The sequence below is a fragment of the Macaca nemestrina genome, chromosome 8 (genome assembly GCF_043159975.1).
Source record: "Macaca nemestrina isolate mMacNem1 chromosome 8, mMacNem.hap1, whole genome shotgun sequence".
NCBI lineage: Eukaryota > Metazoa > Chordata > Mammalia > Primates > Cercopithecidae > Macaca > Macaca nemestrina.
This window is the reverse complement of record NC_092132.1, coordinates 143,389,515-143,401,587: the sequence shown is the minus strand read 5'-3', so window position 1 is coordinate 143,401,587 and position 12,073 is coordinate 143,389,515. Positions and strand designations below refer to the sequence as shown.

Sequence of the window (12,073 nt, the reverse complement as noted above, 5' to 3'; positions counted from 1 at the left end):
ATCGTCTTCTGTACTCTCGTCTTGAGCAAAAGAAACCATTCTGATTGCCTAACTTGTTTATACTTCTCAAAATACTTTCATACGTGTTTGATGCCCATAACTAAGAGAGGGTGACACAGTCCCCTTTAATCCATCCAGCATTGCCAGGGAAGATTACCAAGGAGGTATTGACATAACGGAATGTTACCACACCTTTTAAAAATCTGTCGGAATAACAATCTTTCTAAAATACATCGCAACAAAGAAATGTAAATTAAAATATGAGTGCTTTTAAAAATTTTTCCTATCATACTAATAAGGATTTTAAAAACTATCATACTCGGCTTCAGAGAGGATTCAGGGGAAAAGATCCTCCTAGAGATTCCTAATGGGAGAGTGAATTCTGACATTTTGGGAAGGTGATTTGAGAATATGGATCCAGATGTTCAACCCGTTAACCCCACAATCCTTTTGTCCTTTTAATAAATATTAAAAGTGGCTGGTGTGGTGGCTCACGCCTGTAATCCTAGCACTTTGGGAGGCTGAGGTGGGAGGACGGCTCGAGCCCAGGAGTTTGAGACCAGCCTGGGCAACACAGCGAGACCCTCATCTCTATAAAAAACAAAAAGATTAGCCGAGCGTTGTGGTGCACACCTGTAGTCCCAGCTACCAGGGAGGGCTGAGGCGAGAGGATTGCTTGAGCCAGGGAAGTCAAGGCTGCAGTGAGCCATGATTGCACCACTACTCCAGGCTGCGTGGCAGAGAGAGACTCTGTCTCAAAAACTAATAATAAAATTAAAAAATTTTAAAAAGTGTGCCAACCACTGTCCGGTCACTCAAGGTACGCAGGTGAACAACAAAAGCCAGCTCTCTGCTCTCAGGAAGCTTACATTCTAATGAAGAGAGAGTAAGACAATACATACGTACACAGATAAAGAAAGAAGATAAATTCAGACAATGCATTCTAGGAAGAGAAGCAAGCATGGATACGAGGACCCTAAAGGTGAGGGAGAAGGTTGCTTTGCTTGGTGCTCAATAAAGACCCCTCTGGCGAATGGCCAGCGCTCCCACCAATCCAGCCTCCACTCAGCATTCATAAGAGAGCCACTAGCCAGGCATTGTGGCACACACCTGTAGTTCCAGCTACTAGGGGAGGCCGAGGCAGGAGGATCACTTGAGCCCAGAGGTTCCAGCCTGCAGTGAGCTATGATCGTGCCACTGCACTGCAGCCTGGGTAACAGAATGGGATCCTGTCTCCGAAAAGAAGAGAGAAAGAAAGAGAGCCTTTACTAAAAGCAAACCCTGAAACCTAACCTACTTTCCCCAAGGGCAGGACAGCCACATGAGGTGCGAGGGAAGCTGTTGGGCGAGGTTTCCAGAAACGTTTCCTTAAATCTGAGACAGTCTCAGGTCAACTGTATATAATACTATTTTAGATAAATCTGAGAAAATTTGAATTTAAAAAGAAGTTAAGGGCAAGGAGAAAAGCAATTCTAGATTAGATGTTGCTCTGAAACTATATGTTCTCTGCTTCCTCCACTTTTTTAGCCATAAAGCTTTGAGTGAAATTGTTCAAGGTTTAGTGGAAACTTCTTGCTTGGGGAAAGGAGACTGTTGAGGCAAGAATGTTATATAATATTTGTGTGTGGCCAGGTACGGTGGCTCACACCTGTAATCCCAGCACTTTGGGAGGCTGAGGTGGGCGGATCATGAGGTCAGGAGATCAAGACCATCCTGGCTAACACGTGAAACCCTGTCTCTACTCAAAAATACAAAAAATTAGCCGGGCATGGTGGTGGGAGCCTGTAGTCCCAGCTATTTGGGAGGCTGAGGCAAGAGAATGGCGTTAACCCGGGAGGCAGAGCTTTCAGTGAGCAGAGATAGCGCCACTGCACTCCAGCCTGGGCAACAGAGTGAGACTCTGTCTCAAAAAACAAAAAAAAAATTTGTGTGTATATATGTATATGTGTGTGTGTGTGTGTGTGTGTGTGTATTTGCAGCATAACTCTCTGTGCTCATATGTATGGGAAAACTGTAGAATAAGCGAAAGAAGCAAAATGAGGTAGAAAAACCTGCTGGGGCAGGAGTTTTTTGACTTGGAGACCTGTCCCGGTTCTGCTCAGACTAGCTGTGTAATCTTGAAATCATTCAGTGAATACCGTGGAACGCAGCTTCTTTAAAACTTGAGGAAATGGGACTGGAACATCTTTAAGGCCTTATCCATGTTATGGAAGGTCTTGTCACCTTTGTTTTCTTTTTTTGAGACAGGCTCTCACTCTGTTGCTCAGGCTGGATTACAGTGGTGCGATCTTGGTTCACTGCAGCCTTGAGGTCCTGGGCTCAAGGGATCCTCTCACCTAAGTCTCCTCAGTAGCTAGGACAATAGGTGCATGCCATCATGCCCAACTAATTTTTGCATCTTTTGTAAAGATGGGGTTTCACCATGTTGTCCAGGCTAGGTCACCTTTCTTTTTTCCCTCCTACTATTGACATTGCACACACACACACACACATGCGTGTGCACACAGGTTAAAAATGAAATCCCACCATGACCTTTATAATAAACAAATGCACAGAGCAGGAAAATTCCAGTCATAAAATAATGGACTCTTGATATCTAGAAAACTTAATACAGATTTCAGGCTGATACAGAAATGTGTATACAGTCTTTTGAGTATAACATACTTCATGTGTATGAATGACGTACCCTGTAGCTAAATCAACAATGGGGGCTTATATTTGTATAGGTCTTTAGTGTTCACAAAACAATTTTATGTCATAACACTTGCAATTTTGGAGACTCATGCAATTTTTAGAAACAGGTAGGGCAATGAGAATGATTTCCCTTTTACTGAGGCTTAGAAGCGTAAAATGGCTTGGCCAGGTTTATGCAGCAATGGGCAGCCATCAAATCTTCTCCCAGTTCATGGGCATTTATTCCCATCTGCCACGTTGCAAGGCAGCTGGAATGACTGTCACCGTTCATGCTTCCTTCACCCCCTCACTCCACTGCAGCTCAGCTGAGGCCACTGAGAACATCAGAACAGTGAGGCAATGTGATCACCAACTTTCCCAAAATAGAAGCCACCACAGAGATAAACCAGTCAACCGTTTCCTTCTCAACTCACCCGCTTGTCACATTTTATTCTCTGCAGTGGGGTCTGCCAGACCTCTTATTTCTTCCTTTCTTTTAAATTTCAGGTAAGAAACTAGAATACTTAAAATGTTAAATCCCTTCCTTTAAAAACAATGACCGGCACTCATAACTGAACACTCCTTGAAAATATCCTACATCTTCACAAAGTCATGCATCTGATTCCTTTCTGCCAGTAATCTGTCACCCTCCTTCACCGTGCCCAACAACCCAACAAAGGCCAGGTGAACACGAAATCGAATCACTGCCAGTGTTGGCGACTTCAAAAGTCATCAGGTGCTCACCGGTTGCTCTGAAAAGCCATCTTTGCATTGTGCCCATTTTATTGGCAGAGTCCTCAAACTCTTGTTTTCTTGTTATCCAACGCATGGGATCATCGGGGAGCCTGCTGTGTCACAGACGTCCACCTGTGGACACTAACTCTGAGATGACCACCAACCACTTAAAGGAGAAGCAGCAAGTTGTGCAGGTGGAGAAAGGGGAAGAAATGCCCCTGCTAGTGGGAACCCCAGTGAAGAAAATGGGGAGATGAGGCTGACGATGAAGAGGACAAAGAAGAGGAAGAAGGTGGGGAGGAAGGGCAGGAGGAAGAAGGTGGAGGTGAGGAAGAGGGTGGAGATGAATGAAGAAGCTAAGGCCCCTGGTGGCAAGATAAAGAAGATGGTGGTGTTGATATCACGAAGCAGAAGATGAGGAGGATAACCAGACAGCAGAAAAGTCAAAGAAAAAAAAAGCAGCCGTGACCTATTCACCCTCCACTTCCTGTCTCAGAAACTAGACATGGTCACCTTGGAGAGAGAGGCCCAGCCACTGCAGATAGCGCCACCTGCTGGTGACACACTCTCCACCACCCGCCCAAAACCACAACATGAGTTTGCAACAGGAGAGGAAAAAAGAATCAAAACTTCCAAGGCCCTGTCTTTTTTTTTTTTTTTTTTAAGTAATTTTAAAAGGGAGATTTGTTAGTATTTTTGAGTTTCCTTTTATATTTTTGCACATATTGTCAGGAGTCCGCCATTTTTAATGATCTCAGGTGATCAAACCAGCCTCCTGAGCATCTTCTGTCCGACTTCTGACTTCACTTGTGCTGTGACCAAGTTCGTTATCACCTCAAAGGACAAAAGAAAACTCATAGAAAGAAGCAAAAACAATTAAACAATCTTATTCTGAGCATTCCACTAACGTTTTTTGTACATGCATTTAGCTGTACTACAGATGGTTGGTTTGTATGAGACGGTTAAAACGGCTAAAGATAAAAGATGTATTTATATATTTATTTATTTATTTATTTGTCTATGAAGTTGCTATTTATTTTATTTTTTGGTCTATTTCACGGATGTGGGAAACAATGTTGTCCAACGATGAACTGGAATTTTATTATTCTGAGTTGTTCTAACAACAGCAAAAAAGACATCATGCATAAATCTTGTGTAAGATCCACATGTGGTTGCCAAGATAGGAAATAACTATCCTAATTCAATTAAATAAAGTTAAACAGAAGACAATACTTTCAGGGATCATTTCTATAGTTCGCTACTAGAGAAGTTTCTCTAAACGTGTAGAGAAAAAAATGTTAAACAGTAATATATGAAGATCATCAAAGAATGGACCAAACGCCACAATGTCATTATCATTTTTATTCAACATCTCATTAACATGGATAAAACAATTGCCCCTTCTGAGTTCTCAAGGCAGGGATTAGTTATCATGCCCTTCATACCTGAAGCAAGCCCCATGAGTAAATGTGTCTCTGGTTCAACTCAGGAAATGCTCAGACATTAGTTAAGGGACGATGGGGCACAGAGCAACCTATGAGGTCTTAAATAGAAACTGTCCGTGGCTCCACCCTTTCTCTCGGGGCACATTCACTCCATCAGGAAATCCCATCAGCTCTGCCGGATTCCTGGATCTTTTCACTCACCAGCTCCAGGGCCACATGAGGGCTCTGGGTAATTTGCAGCAGTCTGTCTGCTCCGCCCTCTCCTCCAGCTCCTGCCTTTGACCCCCTGCAGTCTGTTTTGAATGCAGCAGCCAGCCAGAGCTACTGTTTTCAAACGCCAGACAGATCTCAACACTCTTGTGGCTGAAAACCTTGTGGTCCTCCCATTTCACCCTTAGGAAAGCCCAAATGCTTGCAACGGCCCCCAAGGCCCTATGAGATCCACCCCTTGGACTTCTCTGGCATCAACTCCTATTCCTCCGATTGCTTGCCCCGTTTTGGCCATCCCGGTTTCCTACTGTTCTTCCCCATGGTTGGTGCCTCTGCCAGATGCAGTGTCCCCAGGCAGCTCCCATGGCTCTCTCACCTCCTTGCTGGGCTCTGTCCTGACCGCACTTTACATCTGCAGCAGGTTTCAACCTCCAGTTTTCTCCAAACCACTCCCAAACCTTGATGCTCATTTTCCTAAAGCAATGAACATCTTTTAATTTATTTGACAACAGACTTAATGATGTTTACTTTCTTCCTGTCCTCAGCAGAATGTACAGTCCATAAAAAGAAAAATTTTTGTCTTTTTCACTGTGCCTAAAACAGTGTCTGGCTCATAGAGAGCCCATAAAAAATATCTGATGAATCAGCAAATGATTAGATTCCTAACCCTTGTTTTGCAAACCACAAACTAGTTAACAACTGTGATTTCTAAACTTGGACCTCAAAAGTGATGGAGTCTGTGAGCTACGTGCTGGGTCTTCTAGGTGGCGATTGGAGTTGTTGCCAATCCCTGGTGGGTTTCATTCTGCAATTACAAGTTGTATGAGGCAGCACAGCCCAGAGCTGGGCAAAGCACCTGAAAAAAATAAGTGGCTAACACGTACACAGGAGCCAGGCACAGTGGCTCACGTCAGTAATCCCAGCACTTTGGGAGGCTGAGGCAGGAGGATCACTTGAACCCAAGAGGTCAAGGCTACAGTGAGCTGATTGCGCCACCATACTCCAGCCTGGGCGACAGAGCGAGACCCTGTCTCAAACAAAACAAAAAACAAAAAAACAGGCCTGTGTGGTGGCTCAGGCTTGTAATCCTAGCACTTTGGGAGTCCGAGGCAGGCAGATCACTTGAGGTCAGGATTTTGAGACCAGCCTGGCCAACATGGCAAAACCCCATCTCTATAAAAAACACAAAAATTAGCCAGGTATGGTGGTGTCCCCTGTAGTTCCAGCTACTCGGGAGGCTGAGGCAGAAGAATCACTTGAACTCGGAAGACAGAGGTTACAGTGAGCCGAGATCTCACCACTGCACTCCAGTCTGGGTGCAGAGCAACACTTTGTCTCAAAAAACCAACAGACAATTACATGGGGAAAGTGTTCCCATGTAATTGATGGGATAATCAAAATTGACGGGTAATAAAAAGTGTTTGATTACATCAAAAGTAATCAGGGAAGTATTTATGAAATCAATACAATCATTTTTCAGCTACTACGTTGGTAAAAGTTTTCTAAAAACTATAATAATGCTGGCAAAGGAACGAAAAAAATGCACCTTTAGACCTTGCCTTTTAGAAAACAGAGCCCTTTGCGAAGTTATTTGAAAAATGGACCAAAAGCCTTAAGATGTTCAGGAATTAATTTGTGGGAATTTACCCTAAATTTGGAAACATCTTTATGGACAAATATTTTATTTACAGATGCCTTTATAAAAGCCAAACTTGAAAGCAACCTATATGACTGGCCATAGAACATGGTTAAGCGAACTATATATGGCTCATTACCTCGATCCTGTTTTTAGTGACTCATTAATAGTTTAACAATGTAGGAAAGTCCTAATGTGATGCTATATAACCCCTTACCCCAACAGATTAGGGGAAAAAGGTCAAATAGCAACAGAGGTAGGAGCAGGACAGAGCTGGTGCTCCTGCATTCTCTGACTTCAGGGAGTGCCCCATCCATCTGATCCCAAATCCCCGGAGACAGTGTCTTCCGCTTCCAGCGGAGCTGGGGATCACAGGTCCAAGGCCCAAAAACCTTTCCATTTCCCAACTCTTCTTCACGATGCCTCCTCTAAGCTCCAGGAACCCATAGCACATAGGCACCCTGTGAGATCTCAGAGCTTCTGAGGAATGTGTATGAATTAGGATCCAGAGTAACAATGTTGGAGCTCAGAAAGTGATGCCCCAAAGTGAAGGCCTTAGGAGTGAAGTTTCTCTCTGACCTTCCCCTGCCTTTCTGTCTCTTGTCCCTCATTCTTCCCTGAGGCAAGCCATAGAAACTGGTAATCCTCTTCCCCAAGGCGGGCCATAGAAACCAGAACCCCTTTCCCTCAAAGCCTTAAAAATATTCCTCTCTTGGCCGGCCTGGCCAACATGGCAAAACCCCATCTGTACTAAAAATACAAAAAATTAGCCAGGCATGGTGGTGGGCACCTGTAATCCCAGCTACTTGGGAGGTTGAGGCACCAGAATGGCTTGAACCAGGGAGGCAGAGGTTGCAGTGAGCCAAGATTGCACCACTGCACTGCAGCCTGGGCAACAAAAAAAAACATTACTCTTACCTTCCCCCACATTTCAATGTATCAGCTGCTCATAAATAAAGCCCCTCATTCCAGAGGGGGTCCTGCCCTACACCAAGGAAGAAGAAATGCTACAACCCAGAGGCCAACAAGAATCTGAGCAGGCAAGCCTGGCTAGGTTTCCCCATTCAGTTGATTACCATCAGCTCTGTTAAATCAAGTCTCCTAAAGCTCTCTCCTTACATTTTTTTTTTTTTTTTTTTTTGAGACGGAGTCTCGCTCTGTCGCCCAGGCTGGAGTGCAGTGGCCGGATCTCAGCTCACTGCAAGCTCCACCTCCCAGGTTTACGCCATTCTCCTGCCTCAGCCTTCCGAGTAGCTGGGACTACAGGCGCCCGCCACCTCGCCCAGCTGGTTTTTTGTATTTTTTAAATAGAGACAGGATTTCACCATGTTAGCCAGGATGGTCTCGATCTCCTGACCTCGTGATCCGCCCGTCTCGGCCTCCCAAAGCGCTGGGATTACAGGCTTGAGCCACTGCGTCCGGCCTCTCCTTACATATTTTAAGTTTGACCTAAAGTACCTCATGAACTATACCTGAATGGAGTTGTAAACAGACTGTAGTTTACTCTTGTGCCAATCACTGAGTTTTGGCCAATCAAATGTGGCCAACTGTTTAAATTGCATTCAAATAAGGCAAACACTAAGCTATAACCGATCTTCCTGTGTCTCTGTGCCTCACTTCCATTTTCTGTATGTCACTTTCTTTTTTCTGTCCACAAATCTTCCACCACGGGGCTGTGCCGGAGTCTCTGAGCCTCCTCTGGCTCAGGCGGCTGCTGATTCGTGAATTGTTGTTTCCTCAATTAAACTCTGTGAAATTTAATTCACCTGAAGTTTTTCTTTTAACAGTTTATACCTTTTTTGTCCAATCACATTTCTATTTATTATGTGTTTATTTAATTTATTTATTTTTTATTTTTGACACAGAGTCTTGCTTTGTCACCCAGGCTGGAGTGCAATGGCGCGATCTCCGCTCACTGCAGCCTCGACATCCCGGGTTCAAGCGATTCTCCTGCTTCAGCCTCCTGAGTAGCTGGGATTACAGTTGCCCGCTGCCACCGCGCCTGGCTAATTTTTGTATTTTTTGTAGAAATGGGGATTTGCCATGTTGGCCAGCCTGGTCTCAAACTCCTGGCCTCAAGTGATCCGCCTCCCTTGGCCTCCCAAAGTGCTGGATGACAGGCGTGGGCCATGGTGCCTGGCCCAATCACATTTCTACATGGCTGTCCCTGCTTCCTTGACCCTAAATGTAAACATGGATAGGTTACTCTGGGTCTTTGGGTCTTTATCCTGAAGCCTCTTGTGCCACATAAAACGATGATCAAATACATTTGTTGTGCTGTTTCCTTGGTAACCTGTCTTTTGTTGTAGGGGTGTCAGCCATAAGCCTTACGATGGGGAGGAAAGGGATCACTCCCTTTCTGACTCTACAATCCTCACTTCAGTTATGTAATGAATAGAAACAAAAATGTAAGAATAGAAGTATAAAAAAGAGAAGAAATGTATTTGTAGAAAAGGAAAGCTGAATCCCACAAAAAAAGTGCAACAGAATAGGATTAAATGGGTACATAACTGATGTGTTTTGATGCGGATCATTTAGCCCTCACAACTGTTTTCTAATGGGAGCCCGCCATACAGATAAGTCCAAAAATAGGTTATTTAAAATGTGCTCTAAAACACCATTCCCACTACAGTTTATATCACCTTTGATGTACTCAATCCCATGATGTTACTTTTACAAGGTAAGAGAGTTGGACCAGCTGTGGGGAATTTCAGCAGAATAAATCACAAATCTGATCAACTTCATATGTGAATGTGGAAATGGGAGTTGGTTATCACACCCCGTAGCCTATCAGGCCTTAGAACTCTGCGTGCCGCAGGGTGTGGTTTAGCCACCTATCACAGATATACTTCCTTTCACTTCCAAACAATCTGTTGAATACCACGAAAGAAAGGAAGAAAGCAGAGAAATAGAATACTATACTCTGTTATCAATGATTTCAACGTGGTTCTCTGGAGGCAATAGAGGACTTGACTACTTTTCAGAAGAGAATTCTTACAATCAGTTCCTCCAAAGTTGTTATGGTTTCAACGTCAATTCTCTAACATTCACTGGGTGTCCTACAGTTCAGTTCCGGTACTATCTGGAGTTACCGTCATGTCCCACAAATTAAGGGCTCAGTTCCATAAAACGTCCAGGGCCAGTGGGGTCCCCAGGCTACCTGCACTTCTACCTGGCTGACTATAAATTTAGGAGTTTCCATGACTGCTTCAGGTTCATTAATAGACTAGAGTGACTCATAGAACTCAACAAAGCACTGTATTGATGATTCACGTAGTTTCCTATAAAGGATACGACTCAAGAACAGCCAAATGGAAGAGACGCATAGGATGAGGTATGGGGCTAGTGGCTGGGGTGTGGAGCTTCCGTTCCCTCTCTGGGCATGCCATCCTCACAGGACATCATGAGCTCACCAACCCAGAAGCTCCTGGAAGCTTGTTGCTCAAGAGTTTTTATTGAGGCGTTATGACTTAGGCATGATCAGTTAAATCATTAGCCATTGGCTGGGCGCGGTGGCTCTTGCCTATAATCCCGGTACTTTGGGAAGCCAAGGCAGGCAGATCACTTGAGGTCAGGAGTTCGAGACCAGCGTGGCCATCATGGCGAAACCCCAACTCCACTAAAAATACAAAAATTAGTCAGGTGTGGTGGTGCGCGCCTGTGATCCCAGCTACTCGGGAGGCTGAGGCAGGGGAACTATTTGAACCCAGGAGGCAGAGGTTGCAGTGTGCTGAGATTGTGCCATTGCACTTCAGCCTGGGGAACAGAGCAAGACTCTGTCTCAAACAGAAACAAAAACAAAAATAAATAAATAAATAAATAAATCATTAGCCACTAGTGATTGAACTCAATCTCCAGTTCTCCTCTTCTCTCCAGCGGTTGAGGGGTGGAGCCCAAAGTTCCCACCCTCTAATCATAAGCTTGGTCTTTGTAGTGTGGCCAGCCTCTCTCTTGAAACTGTTTAAGGACCCACCCTGACTCGCCTCAATAGCATAAACTTAGTTATGATCAGAAAGGATTAATGAATAACAAAAGACATTCCAACCACTCGGAAATTTCCAAGGGTCTTTGATGCTCAGTGCCAGGAGTCAGGGATAAAGACCAAACCTATGTTTTATTACACCGTAGTTCTGAAATGTGTTTTCTGGGTAAATCTCTTTATTGCAGTTTCCTTAAATGTAACCCGAAGCTAACATATTTAACCTCCTTGACAACTGTGCCCCAGTTCTGTGTGCAAAAGATGCCCCTTCATATATGTGCACTTAGCATGTTCCTTGATTCGTTCACTGATAATAGTGGTATATGCTGCTTACCCAGAATGCTGCTGGTGTCAGTGTCAGTACATTGCCAGAATCCCAGAAGACTCAGTGCTCTAGGAGAGTTCAACCAATTAGCACAAGAATAGAAGGTGACTGTTCTCACACTAGTGGAGTTTGTCCAGTTCTTTTGGTAGCAAGAGACACCTGACTCAATTTTGCTTAAAGAGGATTTATTGGGGGGGGGCGGGTAGTCTATCTAATCCTATACATGGACACGGAAGAATGGAAGAAAGCAGAGAACTAGAACACAGAGAGAGACAAAAACGCTGTCAGCAAGGGTACTAGGAGCAGTAGCTGAAACTCACAGAGAACATCCCATGGAGAACATGCCCCAAGTTTTAGCCTCGTGCAGACCAGTGTAACAAGCGCTAACACAAATAGGTCAATACAATAATGGCTAACATTTATTGAGTGGTTATTATTCACTAAACACTATTTTAAGCACTTTATAAACATTAATTCTTTCATTTCTCACTATGACCCTATGAGATCTGGGCTGGCATGCCCCTGTTTAACAGAGCAAGGTCACTTATTTAGCGGCATGGCATCTGAGCCTGGGGTCTCAATCCTTACACCATACTCACTCTCTAAGGATGGCTAGAAAATGACTCTGCAGCTACAGTCTGAATTTTAAGCAATTATGGTCAAAATGACCGAAAATTCTCATAAGTGAGTGCATTCACTTGAGAAAATAAAGTGATCATTCAAACTCATACTTAAGGAAAATGTATAACTAATAGGACACTTACAAAGATCTAAATGTACAAACTCAGAAGAACAAAGGAAGTGGTTCTAGGCAGGACCAAGAGGAAGGCACTTCCCTTAGTTGTGCTTCTTTTTTTTTTTTTTCTTTGAGACAGGGTCTCAACTCTGTCACCCAGACTGGAGTGCAGTGGTGCAGTCTCGGCTCACTGCAACCTCTGCCTCCTGGGTTCAAGTGATCCTTCCACCTCAGCCTCCCAAGTAGCTGGAACTACAGGCGCACGCTACCACGTTCAGCTAATTTTTGTGTTTTTAGTAGAGATGTAAGTTTCACCATGTTGGCTGGGCTAGTC

At 44.2% G+C, this 12,073-nt stretch overlaps 1 protein-coding gene and 1 pseudogene across 3 annotated transcripts in view; one reads left to right on the top strand and one right to left on the bottom strand.

Annotated features, from left to right (window-relative positions):
* LOC105491146 (exoribonuclease 1) overlaps positions 1-12,073 on the bottom strand; it is a 160,501-nt gene that overhangs the window by 98,490 nt on the left and 49,938 nt on the right. The window lies entirely within an intron of this gene.
* LOC112428277 (small nucleolar RNA U3) lies at positions 4,632-4,715 on the top strand (annotated as a pseudogene).